This window comes from Ambystoma mexicanum, chromosome 2q (assembly GCF_040938575.1).
Source record: "Ambystoma mexicanum isolate Mex_15411 chromosome 2q, UKY_AmexF1_1, whole genome shotgun sequence".
NCBI lineage: Eukaryota > Metazoa > Chordata > Amphibia > Caudata > Ambystomatidae > Ambystoma > Ambystoma mexicanum.
This window is the reverse complement of record NC_090924.1, coordinates 444,732,065-444,752,999: the sequence shown is the minus strand read 5'-3', so window position 1 is coordinate 444,752,999 and position 20,935 is coordinate 444,732,065. Positions and strand designations below refer to the sequence as shown.

The 20,935-nt window shown below is 46.9% G+C and overlaps 1 protein-coding gene across 1 annotated transcript in view; it reads left to right on the top strand.

Annotated features, from left to right (window-relative positions):
• SUV39H1 (SUV39H1 histone lysine methyltransferase) overlaps window positions 1-20,935 on the top strand; it is a 154,344-nt gene that overhangs the window by 83,744 nt on the left and 49,665 nt on the right. The window lies entirely within an intron of this gene.

Genomic DNA, 20,935 nt, shown 5'->3' with positions numbered 1-20,935 from the left:
GCGTTCCCTCCCTTGCCTCTGCTAATCCGGCTCGTCAACCAGCTCAAGAGGTCACGGTGCAGGATGATCCTCGTCGCACCTGCGTGGCCGAGGCAGATATGGTTCCCGGACCTTCTGGACTTGTCAGCGTCCCCGCCAATCAAGCTGCCGGCGGACGCGGATCTACTCTCCAGGGAAGGAGGCGCCATCCTCCACCACGACCCGAAGTCGCTGAACTTGCAGGCCTGGCTCCTGCAGCGCTAGAGTTTGGAGGATACGACATACCGGCCGATTGCAGAGAGGTTCTTGCAAAGGCCAGGGCGTCCTCGACTCTTAAATGCTACGGACACAAATGGAAGAGGTTCTCTGTCTGGTGCCACGCACAGAAGATTAACCCTCTACGGATTACGGCTCCCCAAGTACTGCCGTACCTGCTGACGCTGGCCAAAGCTGGTCTGGCACACGCGTCCATCAAGATTCATCTTGCTGCGATCTCCCGATACACCAGAACCACGGGCCGGACGTCCTTGTGGTCTCATCGTCTGGTGAAAGAGTTCATGAAGGGACTGTTCAGATCGTTCCCGCCGGTGAAGGCTCCGGCCCCGGCGTGGGAGCTCAACGTGGTGCTGACCAAGCTCATGGGACCTCCGTTCGAGCCTCTGCACTCGGCCCCGTTGAAGTTTCTATCGTGGAAAACAGCTTTTCTCGTGGCCATCACCTCCGCACGACGAGTGGGAGAGATCCAGGCCCTTTCCTGCAAGGCCCCGTACTTGACTTTCCACGACACGAGGGTAGTGCTCAGGACGCACCCCTCCTTCATGCCCAAGGTACCGTCGGACTTTCATCTCAACGAACCCTTGGTGTTACCTGTGTTCTTCCCGTCGCCTTCGTCGCCGGCTGAGAGGACTTTGCACTCGCTGGATGTAGCTAGAGCGCTGAAGTTCTACGTGGACCGCACGAAAGGTTTTCGGAAGACGTCACAACTCTTTGTGAACTTTGGACCTGTCAATCAGGGGAAGGCTCTCTCGAAGGCTTCCATCTCCAGATGGCTCTCCGGCTGTATCATGTACTGTCACCGGTTGGCAAACCGACCGCTACCTGGCCGTCCGAGAGCCCATTCCACCAGAGCGATCGCAGCTACCACGGCGTTCCGATCTGGTGTGCCCCTGCTGGACATATGCAGGGCTGCTACGTGGAGGTCGACGCACACCTTCACGAAATTCTACTGCGTCGACCGGGATTCCAGGGAGGAGTCCAGGGTCGGCCAAGCAGTGCTGCGCAACCTGTTCGCCTGAGGTGAGCCTGGTGAGGAGGTAAGATGCTTAATGTTGAGTTAATGTGATGCTTAATGTTGAGCCTTTGCCACCTCCCGTGGTTGTGCATGTGTGTACTGCTATGTATTCTTTATTCATGAGCATGTGAATCCATGCCAGACCCCATGCTGGAGAAGGAACAAGTTACTTACCTGTAACTGTTGTTCTCCAGCATGGGTCTGGCATGGATTCACATGCGAACCCTCCCGCCTACCCCTCTGCGGCTCTTCACTTGGTCATACTGCCACTTCACGTGCTTCCAAATCTGAAGATGGCTGCCGGAGGAGGTGCTTAGGTAGAGGGCAGTCATTGGCTGTGGTCAGTATGACGCAGAGACCAGTGATTGGTTATTACTACGAAAGACAGATCAGAAACGAAACTGATACTGGTTTTTTCTTTACCGAGGATTCCCAGCCTGACGACGGGGAATATTCATGAGCATGTGAATCCATGCCAGACCCATGCTGGAGAACAACAGTTACAGGTAAGTAACTTGTTCCTTACAGGGAAGCACAGGTAGGATACACATTTACATGTTTTACATTTATACAACTTAAGCACAGGCTATATATACATTTTGCAAGGTAAATGTTTACATTATGCAATCATGTGTGGTTAGTACGGGGGTTGATCAGGCGAAGAGCATGGTTTTCATAGCCTTTCGGAATGCCATGTAGCTAGCAGGCCTAGTCCACGGTGCCCACATAGTGTCCATTCACACCCTTAGCCGAGACATAGCTCATGTGCCACATATCCACATATCCTCAAAGGAGTCCTTGGATAGCAGAGCTGTTGCCCATATTGTACAGTATATTGTATAGTCACATAGACCTGATTTACACAGCAGGATTATCCCCAAATTACAAAGATCTAATAATACAAATGACTACACCAGACACTGATGTGTCCCTCGTTTCTTCAGCATGTTAGGTTTATTTCCCAAATTACTAGTATTCATCTTCTCAAACTGAAGGAGGAAAGCATGAGTTGCCCTTTTCTGGATTCAGACCTGTGGCCTACAAGTCTCGGATTTGGCACTCATCTTGCTGGGTTTTCTTACCTCCGTGTTGGAGCTATACCATGTGTTACTCCAACCTTTAAGCACCAACGCTACCCCTCATGTAACTGCAATTTGGTCTACCTTTTGAAAGCAGATCCACCCGTTTTCAAAGACTGAGTTGCCTCTTAAGTTACCCCGATCTCACCCTCACAAGTAGAGAAATCAGTTACTTTTCGTGTTACATGGATCTCACTGATCACATATTCTAAGCCACAGAACAACCCCTCCTGTGGTACCACCCTGTATTTCGCTTTCTCTGGCATGGTCTCTTCCCTTGCATGCCTCCCTTCGGTTCCTTGTGCAATTTCCTCTTTAGCCCTAGTCTCTGTACTTTTAGATGCCTACCACTGTCTTTCTCCTGCTGCCCCCTCCTCTTCACCAGCACTGTCTCCACTCTGCCCCCTGCTCCTATTTCTCACCCTACATTGCCCCCAGTAGAGGTCCTCCCATGTCCTGCAGCCTGCTCCCAACTCCCTTTCATGACCCCTAGATGCTGTGTCCATGTCCACCACGCCTGTGTGAGAGCAGTGAGCCTTTACATTGTTGAGCACTACACACACAATCCTGCCTTGTCAATATCCATCTATCTCCCGTGATGCAGCTGTGAGGAATTCGACCATCCGCACGGTGTGGGTGGGTGTGCGCTCACCTGGGCTTTTTTGAAATTTTAAATTAAATTGAATGGTGGTAGATCAACTCTGGAAAATGGGGCTAATCCACACACATTTTCCTAAACTCACTGCACAACATTCATACACCTGTAGACACAGCCTACAGGTACTGTCCCCCTGGTCAGATTTAGTTGGGATACTACAGCCAAGAGTAAACTCATCTCAGAAGGGGAAGGCCCCTCTTCTCCCCCCTGCCACGGCCAGCCCAATTAACTATCAAAGGCTCCATGGATTCACTGTGTCCTTTTGTTGAGCCTTGCAGAATGGTGGCAGCAATTAGCATACTAATAGTGTATACTTCAAACAGGCCCACATGGGGCAAGGCTGCAGCGGTGAACCAAGGAGACGGGAAACGCCAACAACCTTTTGATATGCATCTGTCAACCTGAAGTCAGCTCCCGCCTCTTAGTATCATGAGCTATGAACGGTCCTGTCTGGGACAGCTGTTTACAGTAGTCATCCCCGCAGGGGACCCCATTCAGACGGTACGATAATGTGGTTTGCAGATGTCAGAAATTCTGGTCTCGCCACAGCTTCAAGGGAGACCTGCCGCTTTAAACAGGAACCCCAGATGGCTCAATTAATCAGAGAGACCCTTTGATCCACAACAGACTGGAAGATGGGTGGGACTTAGTATTATATGTTTTCACCCCTTTGCCTTTTCTGTTACAAAGAACTCTGGTTATGACCTCATGCATACAGGAGATTGTTGGTGGGGACCAGGATTGGTTCATTAAGGTAGGTTTAGCATTAACCAATCACAGAGGCCCATTTGGCTTTAAAAGGGGGCTGAGCTCCTCTTTTGGGCAGATCATCAGAAGACTTTGCAAGGAGTAGGAAGAATAACTCAGCATTTGACCCTGGCTGAAGGTACAGCCTGCCTTCGATCTTCCTCCAAGAAGGAAGCACGATCCCTCCCCTTAACATCTCACAGGGAACAGAGGGAGGTACTGAATCCAGAGGACCCTCCAGCAACTTTAGAACCAGTACCCAACCAACACACAAATGTGCCTTGCTAGACTCTGGAGCAAGCTTCCTAGGTGGGAAGTGCCAGAGAGTCTGAACCAATCCAAGGACAAGACAGCTGCCTGTACACATCTTTGGGCCATCCACCTTAAAGGATGATACAAGCCCAGTGAAGAAGCTAGGAGGAGTGCATCAACAAGCATCTGCCCACGTCCGCCTGAAAGGACATTTTCGAGCCAGTCGAGTCCCTCTAGCTGCAACTGTCTGCACCGCTGACTGCTGTTACGCTGCAGTCGCTAAAGCCATCCATCATGCCTCGACAAGTGCTTCAAAACCGCAGATCAGCACTGAGACAATGCCTTACCCTGAGTCACTGTCTACGCCAGCCTGCAGACCGCCCCCCGTCCAGCCTCGCTCGCCGAACTGCCTGCCGCCTGGTAGCCGCAACTGTCTCCCATATTAACCTCTGTCACAGAAGCTGCAAAGCGCCCTGCAACTGATTCGACCCTGTCGAGCACGAGGAACGTCTACAGCATAAGGTACAATGTGGTTCTGTCCCCCTGGTCCTTCTCTGAAGGCCCCTAGTGAGATTGTACTATCCATTTCTCCCTTTGTGTTGAATCCAAGTATCCTTGAACTATTGACATTACTTTACCGCCTACCCTCCTGCCATACGCGGGCCACCTACTTGTAATCTCTCGTAATAGTGCCATGTAGTATATATTGGCCTCTGTTCATGTCAGCTAACTCTATGAAGGGTATGAAAAGTCTCTTGCAACAGATCCCCAATGGTTGCCACTCTGCTGGCCTCCCAGTGCATGCGTATGCCCATTCTCGCCTGGGACGAGGATGCCACTTTTGATACCAGACGAATCTGTGCTGACACCAGGTCTGTCAGCCTCATACTGCCAGGGCTCTGTCCCACACTTTTAACCCTAGGGACACTAGTTGCGACCACCGGCCCCGCAAAGTTTCCTGAGCCACAATAACTGCATCAGATAATGCCTTTCGGTGGATTGTAATATCAGTGTTTCCGGAATAGGGTCTTCACCAAGCCAATCTACCACAAATTGCAGCTGTCCTGCTAAATAATATAATTCAAAGTGCAGGACCGAAATGCCACCCTCTGCGTGCAGCCTGTAAGGTGTTGATAGCGCTATTTTGGTCATCCCATTCTACCACAGGAAGCTTCTGCAGATGCCTTCCAAGGTCTTAAGGATTTGGTGATATAGAACGGGACATTCACAAACAAATTTAGTAGTCTAGGCAATGCCAACATCTTCAACAAAGCTGCCTTGCCCCATCATTGAAAGGGGCAATTTAGTCCAGAACTTCATAGAACCCCTAATGTTTTCCAGAGCATGTAGTGTTATGAATGTGTTCCTCCGCTGGATCATGATGCACATTAACCCCCAAATACCTTAATGTGCGCACCTTTCAGTCTAGGGCAAGCACAGGCAGTGCCCTGTGCTCTATCCAGTGCTATCCTGCTATCAGGAATAATGCCGATTTTTATCCATGCTGTTTGTAATTCCTGACAGTGCAGCAAAAATCGCTGTGGCTTCTAGTAGCAGCTCCATATTATCCTCAGGATTTTGAATATACAATAATGTGCCATCCCCATATAAGGATATCAAATGTCTGGCCCCATCTATTTCAATGCCTGCATCCTTATATTCCATCCCGAGCAATCAGCTCCATAGCTAGGACATATAGCAACAGTGACATGGGCAACCGTGCCTCGTACCTTCCATTCCTCAAATGCATCTGCCTGTTTTGACCCTAGCCATCGGCCTAGTACACACTAGTTGGACCCACTTAAATCTGCCTGAAACCAAACGTGCGCAGAGTTGCATAGAGCCAGTCCCATCGCACTAAAGCAAACTTTCACTGCATCTAATGTGGCTATGGCGCAGAGATTCCCAGGATGCTGTCCTATCCATTATATGATATCTCCTCGTTCCAGGCCATGCTTCGGCTGGGAACGTAACACGTCTGGTCCTGTTGCACTAACCTGTGTGTCACCGTTTTCATTATGGTTGCTAGTAGGGTCGTCCGTATCTTATTATCCTGATTAAGCATTGAAAGGGGCCTATAGGAGCTATATTCAGTTTGGGGTTTTGTTAGGTTTAAGGAGAGGTATGATAATAGATTCTCTCAGGCTGAGTGGGAGGACACCCACCTCGTAAGCATCATTGAAGGTACTCAGCAAATGTGGGGGGGGGTTAATTTGTGTGCATATTCTTTATAGAATTCACTAGGTAGTCAATCCCATCTGGCGTCTTCCCTATCAGCAAGCCCCATTGTGTTTTGTATGTCCTCCAATGTGAGTTATGCTTCTAGGTGATTTATTTCCTCTTGGGTCAGTCCTGGGAGCTCTCTCGTCCAACACCTACTTCAGGTAGATGCTGGACGCCAGGGGTCCCTTCTGATACAGTAGCTGGTGAAATTCCCGGAACGCATCATGAATTCAATTTTTGGTATGGCATATATGCCCTTGTCCCACGTTTATCGAGTGTATAGGCCCCCGTTGCCCTTCCTTCTTGTATAACCATACAAGCAATCGGCCTGGCCTATTCCCCCATGTGTGCTGCCTCTCTGTATATTTAGCAAAGCTGTGTTTGCCAAGCCTCTCCCAGCAATATATGCATTTCTGCTCCACAAGCATAGGTGAAATACAGGGAACCAAATACCTGCCCTCTCCATTTAATCGCTAACAATGCTGGTTTTTATGCTGTGAGAGGTTTCCTCTAGCAAGGCAATATCTACTTTCGCCCTCTTGAGATATGTGAATACCCTATTTCTCTTTACATATGTATTCAGACCCCTCACATTCCAGGTAAGTAAGTTTTATCATTCCTGCAATTTGGTTCTGTCCTCTTCTAATCGACTGACCCTCTTCAACAGCCCATTAAGCTTCCCCTTCTTACCTCCCGAAATGCTGTGCTACTTATCCCCTTCGTCATGCATGCAGGCAACCCTTTTCCCTTTTGGACTTTCCCCAATTAAATGGACTTTCCCCAATTAAAAAAAAAAAAAAAAACTGCCCTGCTTTGTTTATCCTTGCTCAGGCATGTCCGCCTCTAGCATTCGCTGCAAGCTGTCCTGCCTGGTGCTGGTGCACAATGGATGGGCACAAAAAAGTGCCCTCAGAAGATAAAACTTGAAGGGTGTAGCAGGCGCAGCCATGGGCACAGTCTCCTCCTTGTTGCATAGCATAATGGACCAAGCCATATGCAAAGAAACCACAGTTGCAAACATTCAGGATCCGCTGGGAAGTTGTTCTTGAACAAAAGCACATGCCACTAAATGTATTTTGTTTCGGTTCTCTAGGAGCCCACAGCTTCCTAGGTTATGAAGTCCCTTAATTATCTTTATCCTTGGAATGGGTAGGGCATCCACTCGGCTCAAGTTTCCCCCCGATTTCCCTTGCGGCGTCCTCGGTTGTCACCTCCTTCTGTTTTCCAAAGTCTTATCTTCTCCCTGTCCATCCATATCTGTGCCACCTCCAGGAGGTCAAAAAAGTATATATTTCAGGCCACCCCCACGGAGCCGAGCCTTAGCTGCTGTAAATTGTGCCATGCACTTGAAACATGTAGTCGGGATAGACCGCTAGGTCTGCCGAGGCCCTCTACAATTTTCCTCCTTGCCTAGGCCAGTATTTTTTTTTTCCCTGTCCTTTATAGTTCAGAAATTTAGCTAGAATCTGTCTCGGAGGTGCTCATCGGGAGGTGGGGTGGGTGGGTGGAGTTCAACGCCCTATGCCCGCTCTAAATTGTAAAGCCCTGTGTGCGGTCCGGGCCTGATCTCTTGGAGCAGCATGTTTCATATGTATGTTGTCGGGTCTGCACCCTCTTCCCTCAAGCAAACCCACTATGCAAATATTTCTCCGGGCTTCCACTGTGTTCGCCAGAAGGCTGGCCTTTTGGTGCAGGACCTCTGTGCGTGTCTCGGAGCGCCCCCAAATTCTTGTTCACATGCGTCTTCAACGTAGTAGTGCGCTCTGCCAAACTCCACATGTCCTGGCGCAACAGTCCAACATCTAATTGCACCGCCTCAATCTGTGTCCCCAATGAGGCCGTCAAGTCTGCTATGGCTAGCATCACTTTGTTGTGTAGGTCCATGGTGCACACTTCTCTTTCTGTACTGGTTCCACGCTTCCTGTAGGTGGCAGCTGCTTGGTCCTGACAGTTGTCTAAGGTTGGTTGGCTCGCCTTGGTTTTGGCCGACTTCGGAGGCTTTCACCCCAACTACGTTCTCCGCAAGTGACAACCAGCACTTCCTCCTTGAACAGCAATCTGTATGGGAGCACACAGTTGGATATTGCTTAGGGCACCGATATTGCTTGGGGCGCTGTGCCTATGATATTGTGGATGTTTAAGGTACCTTGACACAGCTGCTCCTCCAGCCAGACCCAACGTATGCTGTCTCCTCGATGGGGCAAAAGCAGGCCCTCTTGGCTCTTGTGGCTTCTCCTGCTGCTTGGTGCCAGAGGACTATGTGCCTTGTGACCTTCACTGGAGCGACATTCACTGGAGTGTTTGTCAGATATTGGCAAGTGTATTAATAACAATGGTGCTATTGCCCACGAAATGTAGCTTCCAATGGACGGTTTATTTTGTCCTTCCTTTTCCAGAATGTGGCTCAGGTTTGTTTTATGTTCTCTCCTATTTCCGATCCAGTGCTGCTCCTTGTTATCCACTCGGCTCAAGTTTCCCCCCCTCGCTCTGCTTCTGGCCGCCACCCGCTGGCAGTCTGCGTTCGTCCGTTTCAGATGCTGCAGGTCCAATGTGCCTGGGGTTGTGCACTTAATTTCACCTCATGGCCCAGGTTCGTTTACTCTCCCCCTTTTTTTGGGATAGTTACTGGTGGCCTACTCAATGCGTACTTGTGCAGCCACTCTAGGCCTGGTGTGGCAGTGGCCTGTCTTGTTAATATACCACCTAGCCCGGGTGTATGTAACCTTCTCGTATGCAGCTGCCACCAATAACTTCTGTATCTGGCAGCGTACTGTTGCACCCAGCAGGAGCCGTATACACTTTCACTGCCTGGCACGGGTTCCTCTGTTTGCATCTGGACCACGCAGCCCTCTGTCTGTACAATACTTTGTGGTGAAGAGGTAGCATATTACAAAGCCTGCGCCGCTCCCCTGTGTACCTTAGTTGTCTGGTCCTCATTATCTCCATGTTGGACTTCTGTGCCGGTCGTGTGGCTGCCTGTCTGGTCGCAGCTCTGGAAGGATTCTGATGCTCCAGGGGAGGCCTCGGTTTGTTCAGGTTGGTGTCTCGTAGCATCAGCGAACCATGGCGTTGCTCACCTCGCTTTACTCCCTGGTAGCGAGGCGGGTCTGTCTTCCCTCTTCTGCTACACCATCTCCACACTTGCACTGGCAATTGCTTCCTACATCTGGCAATTTTCTTCTTCTCACAAAATCCTATGGCGTCTCTTGGCCCACACGGCGTCACCTCTCCCTCAGTGCGTGCCCAACAAAGCAGACAGTATCTAGGATCCCAGTGCCTCCGGCTGACCCTTTGGATATCTCTGGCAACAAAGCCTCTGCCCCATCACCTCACAGCTAGGCACTCCTGAAGGGTTTCCAAGGAGCAGACCTACTCAATCGGCTCCAAGTCACGCCTCATCCTGAACAACCATAATGTTATGGATCACAAAAACGGGCTGCCAAATGTCAAACATTTGGGTAGGAAAATGGCCAAAAAATTGACTTGCAAGTAACTGTTTACACAAAGTGGCACTGGTCAAAGCAAATGCTCATCAAACATACCAAATAGTCAGCACAACATGACCAGAGGGGGGTCTTGAAAATTGGCCACATTCAAAAGCTCTACAGCCTGTACCGCAGAAGAGACCCATCTCAAACTTTGCGACTTAAACAACTTAGAATCTAAAGTTCTAGGACCACCGCGACAAACTCCCAAATGTCAGCAATGGAGACCCCACCAAGGAAAACTACCTAGTCAGGCAGCCTCATGCGCCTTTTTGACCCATGACTTCCAACCAGTGAGTGCTAGCAATCCACCAAGCTTTGCGAAAGACTTTTCTCCATGTCTCAAAAGCAATAACTAAACAATATGGTCTAGCACCCTCCTTCCAGTTTCTCCAACTCCATTGAGCAAGGGCTTGTCTTGTGTGTCAGTGGGTTTGAGTCAAACTACTGACCGAAGTTGATCAGCAGCTATGGGAGGACATTGAAGGAAGCTGCCACTTTGTCGTTGGCAGAACTGATTCAGACCAATGTAAGACACCGAATTCCATGCTTTGCTGGATATAAGGACCCTAAAGTGTCACTGGTGCCATGTAATTCAGGGCATTCATCCTGCGTGACCTTTACACAGCTTTCAATTATCAGCCGTACTTTTCTCCTGCTGGAAAGAGTAGTTCACATCAGGTTAACGTGGAACGTTTTTGTTTTGTTGTCCTGTCCCGATGTCCCACATGTAGAGTACCACAAGGATCCAGCCTCTACTGTCCGCATCTTTGTGACCCGACTCCTCAAACATATCATTCACTCCCATGCTCTAACCACAAGCTCAAATTTCAATTTATAAAGTGCCTCATGTATTTGAACTGCTGGATGACTGCAGTCCAAACTTCCCCAACCTGGACTTGATGATTTGCCACCATGCAGAGTTCCACATCGATGTCTCCCCCCACCCCCCCTTGCCCAAAGAAGTGGGAACCTGCCCTCTACCTACATTGGTGAAACACCTAGGGCTTCTAGTGTACAGCATGGTCCCCAAAAGCACAGGTTAAAACTGTCCATAAGCAGCTGCCTTTGTTTTACAGAACGATTTGACACTTGTGACCTTCACGCACAGAACAATGGCAGTTATCACTCGATTATTATGCCTCTAGCTTTTCCTGTAGCATCTATCTCTAGCTACCAAGTTATCTACACACAGAGTCCAAAACAGACTACATCTGAGACTTCAGATGCAAACCTATAACCCAAGCCCTCTGAGCACTTCACTGGCTCCTATTCAAATGGAGGATTCACTTCAAAATCCTATTCATAGTCCTCTACGCCTTCCGTGACGGGCCTGGAATCCACCACAAGGAATATCATCCACTGCAACGAGACACTTTGAACCAGCTGCATGGTCTGAAGTGCCCAACTTCAATTGGATTTCCAGAGGATCTTTCTTTCTCTTTGTTAGGGAGCTTTTTCTTCAGCCATGTTTCAGTACCTGCCCTTCCCCTACCAAACACACACCATTCTAAAAGGGTAAGACTCGTTCCTACCAAATAAGACCAAAAACACTGTATGGGGAATCAATGGCAGAACAGGCTTGGTTTCACCTCGAGGTAGGAGGGAAGGCTAGTGGATGGAGAACACCAGAAACTATACTACAGTATGTTGAAATGTTCTTACATAAATGGGCAATTTACTTGCAGTTGAAAGAACTACTAAAGGTTTAGGACACAGTCAAGGCAGTCTATAGCACCTTGGGTCGTAACCTTCCTACTCCTATAAATAACTACAGGCCTATACTTGGCAAACTCCTACTACATGATTCAAAGAGGCAGGATGGAAAAGTTGTCCCTAAACATAGGCAAAACACTATTTCTGATTGGCACGCACAAAAGCTAATGCATGAACAGTCGCAGTATTCCCCACAACTTCTGCTTTCACAGTAAATGACAACCTTAAGTACATTCTAGACCTACATGCACTCCATAGAAGAAGTGAAGGTGGTAAACAATATAAAAATATGCCTATAGGGACATAAAGTTAAATACAGATACTACTAGAACTATATGGTGTCAAGTCCCGAATAAATTGCAGGTAACTAAAAATCCAGTTTTTGGTGTGAAATTCCAGGAATCAAAGGGTACTCAAATGTTTAGGAAAGTACTAATTTTAAGTTTAAACCCCAGAAAGGTTGGCAATGTCCTTGGGCTTGAGAACTATGGCTTCCCACATGTGCAGCCAAAGAACCAACCCTAGGGAACAGTAGAGGAGCCCCCCACCCCACGAAGATCTTCAGGTGCGAGACCCAGCCAGCCAGAGGAGGATGGAGTAAGCAAAGCAAGATTTATACAATGGTGGTCCATGGCAAATATTGGTAGTGGAGAAACCGCAAAACCCATTTCTCCTGAATCCAGTACTTGAGCAGTCACTCAGGATTTTTTTTAAATCACTTTATTTATCATTTGAGAATAAAACATACAAGAGAAAGGTTATATGTACAAATCCATTACACCAGAGATACTAATTCAATTAGTATACTAATAATTGACTGAACCTAACAACTTAAATCCAAAATTTAAAACCCAAACACACTACCACAAATCCCTATTTTATAGTAGAAAACCAAACATCTCAAGACAAAAGACAATACAACACACATCAAGTATGAAAATAATAACCTCCATCTATCCCAGTCAAAAAATGAAGCATTTAATCAGTAAACCTCAACTGTGTAAGTCATTGAAGGAACCCCAAGTTCTAAGGTAATGCTCCTCCCTCTTCTGTTTCGCTAACCTAATTCTCTCGTAATCAAAGTACGGATATCACTCAGCCATTCATCCACAACCGGCTTTTTCCCCTTGACTCAAACGAGAATCCTGCATGTAAATGACTTTGACATGGATGCAGCACCCAGGGGCTAGACACCTGGGCTAATGATAACCTAAACAGATGAAAAGAATACTTTTCCCCCGGAGAGAGACCTACCAGTCAGAACGACTGTAACAAGACCAAGCGTATCCAGGTAGCTTATGGGGCAAGAATGGTCAACCAGCCAACCAAGAACTGTCCTGCAAAGGATTGACTGGTGTTCCAAGATGGTGCTGATGCATAGTAGTGTCTCCAGCACTCTTGCACACCAGTGAAGTGTCCCTACATTGTGGTGCTTGATCCAGGAGTGTTTCGCAGGGAGGCAGCAGAGCCAGTATTGGTCTATTATGGAAGAGAAAACTGGCAAACCAGTTTGAACTACTACGTAGATGGCAGAGCTCAGGATGAGCTAATGTCGACTACGGCCATTGGAGGGCTACCTTGGTGTCCACACAGCAAAAAAGGATGGGCCAGCACCAAATGACTGGGGTTGGTCTTAAAGACATTTAGTACCACAATGGTTACCACACTGGTGCATTGAGGTACTGTGATTTTTAAAAGACTACCCTTGTGAAGATGGCTCTAAATTACAGCTGCCATCAACCTAGGCAACACATTAAAACATGGTGTTGCCCTGGGATCAAAATGGGTACTTAAGCACCCTCGCACTGGTTGCCATATGGGCTACTAGGGGAAAAACACTGAAAAATGGCTGTGGCTAGAAAGGCTTCTAAGGATGTGCCACAGCAAAGGCGAACCAGGGAAGCCCACAAACTCTGTAAATCTATGTGGATGTCTGTAAAGATGGCAGACCACAATCTTTAGAAAAACCCTGGAAACTTGGCTATTCAACAGACAGCACCAAAACCTCTACCTATAGATTTCCACTTATTGTATCAATCAGACAAAACCTAGTCTTCCCACAAGTATGAACTCTCTCAATACTCACCAGCAAATCAAGAGATCACTCACTTGGGTTGATCTCCTCCTACTTACCAGAATGTCAAGAACCCTTCACAATTGTCTACAACCAAATACACAGTATGAACAGAAACGGGGGTACGTTTGGACAACGTATATCCAATGACAATACAGCAAAACAATTCTATCTCAAAGCATCCAGTCAATGTGAACATCGAATAAAATACACATGTATTCTTCTTATATCCTAACTAAATATTGTCGGAGACCCTGCAACGCGTATTGATGGTCAACAAGCTACCTGACCTTGACGCACTTAATTTAAGGCGACGGACACATTTAGATTTGACCTGTTATTACTTGATGAATTAAACACTAACAGTTTGTGCTAGGAACACCTTGGGTCCTTTCTCTCAACCTGGTTCCTCAATGTCAACTTTACCCCTTTGGCCCCCCTGATCTCTACAGTCTCCTCTAACTTTCAGTGTTATGCGGATGACGCTCGGCTCCCCTCAGACCGTCAGGAATGAGCGAGGGAGGAGAGGAGGATATCTGTGATTTTGGTTCTTGTCGATTTGTCAGCCACCTTTGACACCGTTCACCATTCTATCCTCCATTTTTAGTTTTGACCTCCCAACTTCCTATCCTTCTCATGCTAAGGAAAAAAATTATCAAGAAAGTCATCAGTAGGAACTTTAATAACGTTAAGGCAATTGATTTAGAATGCTGGCTAGAGGAATTTATGGCTTCTACTGCTGATGGATACTCTGATTTACTAGCATTAGAATATGAACAGGTTCTTCCCGTATTGTTAGATAAGGTAGCCCCTCTCAAACTTAAGTTTGTTAGAGAAAAATCCAATAGACAAAAATGGTACACAGTACATCTGGCTACATGTAAGCAAATAAGGAAAGCGGAAAGAAATTGGATGAAGTTGCAGACACGAGAGTGGAAAGAATTGGAGAATATCTATCAAATCTTTATGGTAAATCAGGAATGCTTCAATACACAAAATATTTAATACAAAAAACGAGTCCAACTATTTGAAGTTTTCAAGAACCTAGAAAAACCACAGGCCCAAATAAAAAAAGGTGGACCCCACACAGGAGGATTGAGATGGCGATTTTTAAAATTGACATCTCAAGCCAGTATTGCAAACAATCGGGCCACACTTCATCTAAAACGGTGCACTTAGCATGCAGGAACATCAAGGCACACCAATACCTCCACATGTGCCTGTAAAATTGTTACAAGAGATGAGTTGGAGAAGGTTCTCAAAACAATGCGCCCTACCACATGCCTGGAGGACATCATCCCTGCAAAATTTTGTTTTTAGAACTCTGGGAAATCTCGAGCACCACCCCCCCCTTTTTTTGCTGCGATTTAACACCATTTATTAATAGTCATGGGTCAGATATGGTGAAGAAGGTGACTGTTAATCCCTTGATTAAAAAAAAAAAAAAACTTTGGCAGGATTATAAATGTAATCTGAGACCCAAAACAGATGACCTTTTTTACAAAAAATGGTCGACAAACTGGCATCCATTCAGCTCCAGGAACATGTGGAAAGCCACCCTAAGCAGTCGGGTTTTAGATCCTTTCACGGCACAGAGATCGCTCTTCTGGATCTGCTGTCAGAAATGCTTGATATCATGGATAGGAGCAGGGTGGGGCTGCTGATGTTGGATTCATCAACAGACTTCGACCTCTTAGACCAGGAAAAATTGCTCACCAGGCTTGCGGACCATAGAGGGTGCTCTAGTGGAGCTATTGTATCAGGTCGTTCTTTGACAGGAAGTCAAGAATAGTTTGGGGTGATGCGTGCACCACGTCTGATCTAATTAAGTGTGGTGTTCTTCAGGGAGCGTGTCTCTCCCCGGTACTATTTAACATTTTGTTGCATTTTGTGACGGTCTTGATTCATTGGGTGTGGCTTTTCGAACAACGCTGACACCTAGCTCATTATTGTATTAAGCGGGGTCTATGAGACCGATCTGGAGAATATAGAACCAAGTGTACAAGGCCATACAAATCTAGATGACAACAAATGGTCTTCGTCTTAATGCCAATAAAACGGGAGTTCCTCATTTTTGGCTCGACAAAGGCGCTCATATTAAACTTTCAAATCAGTACAAAGCTTTTACTATAGGTGAATATATTAACTGTATCCAAAGTGAAGACCTGGAAGGGATCTTGGAACCATCCCTGGGTGCTGAAACTGTTTAAGTGACTCCAATCAAGCACTCCCACTAAGTCAGTGCCTTGTCTGGGATTGCTCAAGGGAAGCCCTTATTTATATATTTTTATAGCAAGTTATACCCTGGATGATAAACCCTTGTATAACACACCTCTACCCTTGTATAACACACCTCTATGAATCCCCCTGATCTCACTGAGCCAAGAAGTAGGTTTGTTTTGCAATTTCAAAGATTTATTGGAAAAATTAACAATATATGTCTCACTTTTATAATAAATTAATATTTGATGGCACCCTTATGAATATAATGTCGATCAACAATAGATAATTTGACACTAGCACACTTTACAATCAATGAGGAGTTGGTATAGGAAGGATAAGGTAGCAGAAAATACTTTTATGGTTTCAAGGAAAAGCAATGAGGGAAAAATGCAGCACAGAAATAAACTTGATATGATTTCAACAAAAGATAATATGATCCACTCCCCCCCCCCCAATGCAAGATAAGGAGATGGAAGGAGAGCACACAATTCTCAGGAATACAAAATGCAATACAAATGTCCAGTTCCCTCCAGTGAGCTTAGAGGAAAACAGGTATGATTTTAAAGCAGGCAAGATCCTTTTAAATGTGGTTGCAATGAAGTGGAAAATATGCTGAAAATGCCTTTAATTCCCTCTAGAGGTTCAGGGTGAGTGAGAGATACTTTAAATCAGTTCAGCCCTACCAATGATTCAGGGATGGTTATCAGGTTGAAAATGGGATTCAGTAATGGAAGCAAAAGACAGATATTTTTAGACGTGGTTGAAATGAAGCAAACTGTCAATTCGCGGCGCTTTTTTCGGAGTGCGTCGATCACGATTACGGAGGAACTATAAGGAGTAGCAAGTCGGGCTTGTTGGAAAACTTAGAATCTTAGCTTTAAGATGAAAGTTAAACCACGTTCCTAGCACCTACGATTCCAAAGATACGGACGATTTTATGAAGGTAGTTTTTCAGAAATGAAATAATGATTCAAAATGGCAAAATGACACTTTTACAGGTTTAAAATCGGAGAAGGGTCACACGATTCTATGATGCAGTTCTGGACAGGTTAAAATGGTTTGAATCAGATTATTTTAGACTAAGAGATTGGTTTTGCACAGTTCTGGCTGAGTACTCGCTCTATGAATTTGAAATAGGTCTTCAAGGTCTGATCAGGTTTAGACTGGACTCCTGGCCGGTGGTTCTGAAGTCACAGCTCTCTGGGTCAGCTCTGCACTTCACAGCGGTCTGGGTCTCTCTGGTTCTGGTCTCTGGATACAGCACTGCTTTCTGGGTCTGCTACCGGTTCTGGCAAAAGTTCTTGGCAAAGGATCCAACAGCTTGAAACGGAATAGTTTGGTTGGATTGCTGGATACTGAAGGCCTGCTGAGAAGTTCTCAGCTTGTAGGTTCGGCCTTTGCTTTAGGTTCTGGAGTCTAAGTTCTGGATGTTCCTTCTAGATGTTGTGTGGTCCGGCAAAATGCTCCGCAAGAGAATGGAAAATGAATCTCTTGCCTGTCCAAGCAGTCTCTTTTTATGTGTTCTGCAAGTCGGTCTGTGCGTGGGCATAACTAAGCCTGCCCCCCATTACTTATCATTGGGCAAGTCCTACTCTCTCCCTTGATTGGGGGAAGGAATGGAGGGTCATCGGGCATTAATTTTATGGCGTACAGAAAGAACACCCCTCTTTGCATTTACTTAGAAAAATCAATTTTACCCAAAACACACATTTCCCAGATAGTTTGTTGAAATTACATGTACACATTGCAGATGGATTTAAGATACACTCTCGCCCAACTCTGATCTTTTTAAGTGCTTGGGTTAAGAAATGACAACATTTTGTGCTTTTTAGTGACTTTCGCCATATTGGTTTTTCCTCAAAATTTACACAAACCTGCACCCCTTCCCTGAGCATATTACTGGAAATTACTATGTCTCTATCCTAAACACAGTGTCGGCAATATTAATAAATAGCGGGGTTCGGTCCCAGAACACCGCACAAAGTGGAGTATGGTCTCAGATCGTGAGGGCATTTTCCATATTAAGGACCCCCAAATTGAACATTTCCGTGAGCTTAATACAAGGTTTTATAAGCAATTTAACTTAAAACATATATTTGCTGCAATATGAATCCACAATCCAGTCTGGCCCGCCCCCAGAAGCTTGGTGAGTCAGAGATCACAGGCCTCTCCTTCTTGGCAGGGCAGCTGTTGCCAGCTACACCCTAATCTGCATTTCTATTCAATTGAAAGGGTCTATTGTGTTGGGTCCTGCAAGCTGCAGGGGAAACTCCTCCCTCTCAATCAACAGAGCCATGTCATATCCTGGGCTGTTGTGTGTATCTCTGAGGTGTTAATGGTTCTCAGGAAAAGCAAGTCTTTTGAACTTTTAATTACATAAGACCCCCTTCTGTTCACTGCACAGGTCTGCAAGACCGCTCTCCTGTCATGATTTATAGAGCACCAGCGCCGGACAGTGTCCAATGCCGGTACTGCACCTATTTTTGACAGCTGTCTTGAATTAATACATTTCAAAAAGAAAGGATTTTACTTGATAGTATATGATCCTTGCTTGACATGGCATTGATGTGGATATGCAGTAGAGTAAAGTAAAACACTCAACCATAGTTGGATTTTTGTTTGGTGGTTTCGGGCTGATCTTAGCAATTTTTGACATTAATAAAAACAGATTTTAAACAGAACCGTCTTATTTTGCACCGGTGGGTAGCAGGTTGGGGGACCATTTTGGTGTGCGCAAAACTGCACGGTTCTCTGGATTCTGGCGCAAATGTGGGCTTTTCCGCCATCTTGGATTTTCTAAGCCCACAGCACCAAATGTTGCAGCATAATAGTTCAAACGTGGGTCAAGACACCCAACAAAACCCATGTAAGTAGTGTAATCAAAGCCCGATATCTTCTAAGGCTGCTTAAGACTAGTGGGGTCTTATGTATCTAGCATATTGCGCAATACTGGTGCAAGCTGTTATGATATGGCATTTATAACGCGCCTATACACAAGTGTTTCAAGGCGCAACGAGGCAAGGGGCGGGGGGGGGGGGGGGCAGAGGGAAGACCAGACAGCAATCTTACTAGGCCAGGTGACAATCGTGCAAGGGATTGGGGAAAGGAAAAGTGCGGGAGGGAGGGGGCAGTGCAGTACATTGGATCGACAGTGAATAATAGAATAAATAAGAATAGGTAAAAAGAGCGGCCAGCTTGTAGTGCAGGGGTAAGTGCAGACATCAAGTGTCAAGAGATGGTAGGGGACTGTAGGGATGCAGAAACGGCCCCAAGTGCAGGTGTGCAACTGGCGGGGGAAAGTACCTGGGCCCGAGATCAGAGGGTAGCCAGGTAACAAGTGCAGTTTCAGTCAAGAGTGCAGCAGGGGATAGGAGAGAAAGCAACAAAAGGGAAGGTCTTGAGGTGCTTCTGGAAACGGAGATGGTTCTCAAGTTTCAGGGAGTCTGTTCCGAGGGAGGCCCCAGCCGAAGATCTACCACCAACTCGTTGCTAGGAGAAGCGACTGACCCGAAGGGAGTTGGGGGGGTGGGGTGGGTTTATGAGCAAAGAGCTTGCGAAGGAAGAACATTAGGAAGAGTTGGAAGGTATTGAGGCCCCAGAAGACCTTGTGGACAATGCAGAGTATTTTGAACTTTATCCTCGCAGCCACTGAGCCAGTGCAGAGATTTCAGTCCTGGAGAGATACGATCCCTGGGATTGAGGCCAAGGACAATTCTCGCAGTCCTGTTCTGGATGAGTTGCAGAGGGCGGAGAGTAGAAGCAGGCAAATTTAGAAAGAGGCTGTTGCAGTAGTCCAGCCTAGAGAACCAGAGCTCTGGAGACAGTGAGCGTCTGGGGGAAGGAGAGGAAAGGAAGAATATCTCTGAGGAGGTGCATCTGGTAGTGTGACTTAGAGATGTCAGAGATGTGTGGAGTTGAAGATGACGCTGAGGTTTTTAACACCACAGGTGGGAGCAGGAAGAGGGCCAAGAGAGGCTGGCCAGAGAGTGACAGGAAATGAGGCAGCCGGTGTGTCGATGAGGAGAATCGGTTTTACTGGCGTTAAGGCAGAGCTCATTGGTGGCACACCACTCCTGGATAGCAGACCGACAGTCTGTGATGAGGGAAGAAGTGGCGGAAGGGAGCCTGAAAAATTAGTTGTCATCCACATTGTACTGAAAGTTGGGGCAGAGTGGCAATGAGGTTGGCAAGAAGTGCCAGGTATTGGTTGAACAGCCAGGGAGAGAGGTTAGACCCCTGGGGAACACCACAGGTAGAGGTAGAGGAAGAGATAGCGGAGGGGAAGAACCCAAGTTGGACCTGAGGGTCGATCGGAGAGGAAAGAGGTCAGCCAAGCCAGGGCCTGATCGGTGATACCCAGGTTATCAGACGGTTGAGCAGGATGGCATGGTTGACCATGTCAAAGGCAGAGCAGAGATCAAGTAAGATGAGGAAATGTGGGGTTTGGGTAGGGTATTGGAGTCCAGGTTTGAGAGCAGGTCTTCACGGATGTTCAGGAGAGCAGTTTATGTGCTTCTGGCAGCTCTGAAGCCAGACTGATGGTCATGGAGACAACCAACCGATTTTGCATGAAGACTAGGCTGGGAGATGCTCAGCCTTTCCAGGAATTTGCCTGTGAAAGGAGTGATGGAGATTGGGCAGTAGTTTGCAGGGAAGGAGGGGATCTGCAGAGGGTTTAAGAGGGTGCACACAAGTGAGTGCTTCAGGGGGGAAAGAAAGTGAAGACTCCAGTGGTGCAGGAGTAGTTGCAGAAGTTGGCTAAAGCAGGAGCCAGGGTGTCAATGTGGTGCTTGATGGTTTTAGAGGAACAAGGGAGAACCTGTTTTGACGCAACTTTCATAGATTGGACTCGGCTAGAAACCTTGTCTAGGGAGAATAGGGGAAAGGCAGAGGCGGGAAGAGGGGTGGCGACAGAAGGGCCAAAGGAGGAAGGAGTGAGGAGGAATATCAAATGGAGCAACACATTTGGTGCAGCTTTTTAGAGGGAGCAAACTGTGGCTATTTGGTGCAGGTATGAGCCAATATTGTGGTTTTGTGTTGAAAACCTGCATGCATCAAATAGTACGGGTGCGATCAGGAGCCAATATTACCTGCGCATTGAAGTATTAAATGTCCCTTACCTAATGGTGCACTCCCCTGTGTACTTGGGGCTATGTGGCATAGCGGGGCTAGTCCAAAAAGCATCCTGCTTTTCCTTTGAGAACATGG